Raw genomic sequence first — 4,738 nt, forward strand, 5'->3', positions numbered from 1 at the left:
AAAAAGTAATACATAAAAACAAGGATCTGCGATGAGGGTCATGTGAATAATTGATTAAATAAAATTGAAAAAGTGAAAAAAAAAAACTTATTAAGTGACGTTATGTAATTAATTTTAAAAAATTAAGGGTATTAAGGTCTTTTAAAATATTTAAAAATTTTTAGGAGGTTCTCCCTCCCCGGCACCCAAAATCGGGGGCCAGAAGAAGTAGGGTCAGAGTTAACCTTTCCATTTCCTTCGTTATATTAAAAATATCTATCCAATCGAGGGAATGACTCACTTTGACCCTCAAAAACCCTCCTTGAACTTTACTTTCACTAGTTGATTCTCGATCCAAAAATAGCATAAATAACTTATTCCAAAAAAACTCCTAATAATTTGGAAAAATCAAAATTTTAAAAAATATTTTATTTCAAAAATAATTTTTGAAAAACTTAAATAGCATATTAATTAAATAGCTCACCAATATGCAAATATTATTAATAAATGAAGATGTAGGGTTTATCTTAAAAATTACTTATTTTTCCTTTACCATTAGTATTTGAAATGGATTATAAATGGAAATTTCATATCATATTTTATTAAAGGATTACTTATTTTTTAAATGGATTACTATAAATGGATTACTTATTTTTCCTTTACCATTGCTATTTGAAATGGATTAGAGATGTGCAATTTATCTTTAAAAGTGTGTTTATAATATATTGCTAATTAAAATGGATTAGAAATAGATATTATATATTACAATTTTATTAAAATAATGTAGAATATCAATTCTATTTTTTAAACTAATTTACAATAATAATATTTTGATACGATATTTTAGAAAATTTCTATTTTTGATCCTGTTTATTCGCAAAAGTTTTAATATATATATAATCAATTATAAAAAATATTGATGTGTTAATTATAAAAATGAAACTAAAAATTAAAAAAATTGATATTTTAAAATTTGAAATAATAATAATAAAATAAAAATAAAAAAGGGAATAAAAAGAAAAAGTCTCCAAGCATCTGAAAGAGATGTGCGAACGTAGGAGACCAGAAAAAAAAAAGCAAAGAAAAAAAAAACAGAAGATTGGGACAGAGAAGAAACAAGAAAACAAAGAAAAGGAAGAAGACGAAGGAGAGAAGAAGAACAAAAAAAAATAATAAAAAGAAAAAACTAAACAAGAAAGGAACCCAAAGAAAGCCGAAAAGGATCAACCAAAAGAATGTACAATTCAATTTGTGGAGAAATCATGGCTTAATATAGATTACATTATGCAATTATCTAAGGAAACAAATACACATTTGATCTGATAAATCTATAAAAAGATGTGATTTTCAATGTGCCAATGTATGTATTGTTGATATATAGGCCCATGTTTTTTTTTTAAATTTATAATTCAATTTTTTCATTTCCATGCCATGTAGTTCGTTTGTGTGCTTGAAACAAAGAACACATGTATGCTCCGCTTGTAGACACCCCATTTGGTATTTTATATGTTTAATATGGATTGTTTTCCCATTCTATATGATGTACTAATTTGAGCATCCATTATGGATGACAAGGTCCCCTTGCGTATATCCCGCAAGTGCACGGGTTTGTCGAAGTAATAATCCTGGATGAGCGGGTATCGAATCCACAGGGATTAGGGAATTAAAAACACTTAATTCTCTTCTTAGCTATGTGAAAGATCAATAGTGATAAGTGTGACAATGATTCAATTCTCAAAGGTAAAAGCAACAAGTAAGAGAGCACGAGTAAATGAGAAGGTAAGGCAATCGATAAAGATGGGGTACTCGGATAATGCTCCGCCTAGGACGATCGCTTCAAGTGCAAGAACCTTCTATTATGCTTCCTAATCAATGCAATAGTGAGTCATGGAAATCCTTCATTACATAGTCCCAAATCTAAGGTCAACTATGCCTAACTCCATACATGTCCCGGAGGAGAAATCAAACAATCTCAACACCTCGCACTCGCATAGAGTTGCAATGAGCTCTAGGGATTCCAAGTAATAAATCTCTTCCTAATTATAGACCTAACCCTTTGGTCTAGGTGGAAGGTCCCTAACCACGATTAAGCCCTAGATACTAAGATCATCTCAACGCATCACTCCGTTGCACTCGCAACTAAGTCCCAGCGGAGGGTCATCCCTTAGACCATTCACTCTATTATGGCCGCAAAGAACTTGAGGAACGGATGTAGAATCTATCACGTCGGAGGGGAAAGGGGACGCTCCTGTACCTCTCGACTCACCCTCTCAACCCTCTCCAACCTAGCTTTGTCTAACACTCGTGTTGTGTCACTCACTCACATGGTTACCAAAAAGAACTCTCAACCCTAGTGTCACTCTAGGGGAAATGGTCATACAATCAAGCATTCAAAGTTGGAACTCACAATAAACACCAATTAATTGAAAGCATAATAAAGAGATTCAATGAAACGAATACATCCTAGGGTTCACAAGTACCCAAGTACCCACTAGGGGTTTAGCTCTCCATGGAGCTAAGTACAATCAAAGAAATAGAATGTAAAAGCAATGAATCCATAGAAAAACCCCCTTCCATGGTCGTGTCGATGGTCTTGTGGAGAGTCCTCTACTCGTCGTCCAAGGATTCCCTCGTCCGGTATAGGATACACCTCGACGGAAGCTCCCCTACCAACAATCTTGCTAAGGAATGAGGATGTCGGAGCCGTAGAACATCTCCAAAACCCTAGCCAATACCCCTCAAAACCCTAGCCGAAGCCCTCTCTCAAGTTAGGGAAAAGATAGAGAAGAGAATGCTGAAATCGGGGTTGAATCGGCTTTAAATAGGGCTAGAATCGGGTGACTACACGAGCCTGTGGATCTTTCACACGCCCATGTGGAATTTCCACACGGGAGTGGATAATTTCCACACGCCCGTGTGGATTCTCTGAATTCCTGTTTTCTTGTTTTCTCGGCCAGTTGTGGACAGTGCTGCTATAGTACTTTGCTACAGTGCTCTGCTACAGTATCCGGCCTGAATTGCTTCCCGAATCCATACTTTCATCGGGGTAACGCAAATGGGCACACGTTCTCGTCGTGGATCACTTGCTTCTTCAATGATAGACAAGTTGGTGGAGCTCTTGTTCTATGTGCATAAGTCGGAATGCTCGAGTTTGACTGCCCTTGTGCCCCTCCAAATGGATGTGCCAACTAGAATACGAGGAGGTTGGCACACACTCTAGCATCTCACACCCGACCTATGTATTCGCGTTTGAACCTTAGCAAGATTTCCTCCAAAATTGGTGCATTGTGCTCCACATTGGCTTCTTTCCTTCATACTCGGCCTCACAACCCTACCTGCACGAAAGTAACATAAAAACACACATATTAGTGTAAAAACCCGGGAAAAGTAATGCTCAACATAAGGAATGAGCGCTTCGCATTCATATCGCACAAGCACTTATCAAACTCCCCCACACTTAAGCTTTTGCTTGTCCTCAAGAAAAAAATTAAACATTTCGTGCATAGATGAAGGAAATATTGGAAGTGCTTGGCCTTAGGTTCACCAAAGTGTATAGAGAGAGCATTCTACAAGTAAGGAAATTTCAACATTAAATACAAAAAATCAAAGCTCTAGCTAAAAACTTGAATCAAAAAGGACGACAAACCCGAAATCGTGTACGTGTGTGAACTCACTCAAAACAACCCAAGGTATACTCCTCAAAGTTCTAAGTACAAGGGACTTATTTATCTACAAAAGTGACAACAATTTCAAAGATGGTAGTAGCTTCACACATCCTCTAAGTTAGCCCTTTCCAAAGCGGCCACTAAGATGGCTTTCACACTTTCAAGGTGGTAGCTCTTTCTACCGGAGTGGTAGCTTTCACTCATCCTATGAGATAGCTCTTTCTCTCATTAGGGCATAGCTAGTATCCGACGTATGAGAGTAGCTTCATACTTTATAGGTGGTAGCTCTTTCCATCCAACAAGCACAAATAAACAATAAAACTATTTTGTTCCTTCTTTTCATTCATTTTTTTTTCTTCAGAATTTAACATAAGAAACAACTATAACTAGTCCCTTTAAAATCAAACATGAGTTTCCAATAGAGTTTAAAGAGTGAGTAGTGCACTGAGTGTAAATTGGGTAAAAATTCCTAGAAATTCAAGCAAGAACTAGAGCATGAAAAACATTCAATGTTAAAATTTTCTCCTAAACTCAAGAATACAATCATTGTAACTAAGGTGAACCGCTATTGGCTATGTGAGCATGTATATCAATCAAGAACAATAACAAGGATGTGTGCACTATGAAACTCCCCCACACACACACACACACTTAAGTTGTACATTGTCCCCAATGTACACATGCAAGCTCACTCAAAATATATAAATGAAGTGCAAATGTGGGAGAAGCAATCAAAACAAGACTCCCCTGATTCCTAGTGTCGCGTTTGCTGGAGCTAAGTCCTTGGGATTAATGTTCCGACGGGTTGTGAAGCTCACACGGCCAAGTGCCAAAGCACTTTGGCCGTGGCCATTACTAAGTCTCAATTCCCATGATGACAAGAATACACGAGAGGGTTCAGTGAAGCTCAATAAAAACAAAATATCTCGAGTATATATAAAAGATAGACAATGAATACAACTCGAGATGCAAAATGAAAATAAACTCAGAAGGAGAATCCTTTCTGAGTGAACAAGTCTAGAAATAAAATGCATAAAAGGAAAATAAAGTAAAGTCAAGTGTTGGTGTCGCCCTCGGGCTCCGGTGCTGCTGCT

This window comes from Dioscorea cayenensis, chromosome 8 (assembly GCF_009730915.1).
Source record: "Dioscorea cayenensis subsp. rotundata cultivar TDr96_F1 chromosome 8, TDr96_F1_v2_PseudoChromosome.rev07_lg8_w22 25.fasta, whole genome shotgun sequence".
Taxonomy (NCBI): domain Eukaryota; kingdom Viridiplantae; phylum Streptophyta; class Magnoliopsida; order Dioscoreales; family Dioscoreaceae; genus Dioscorea; species Dioscorea cayenensis.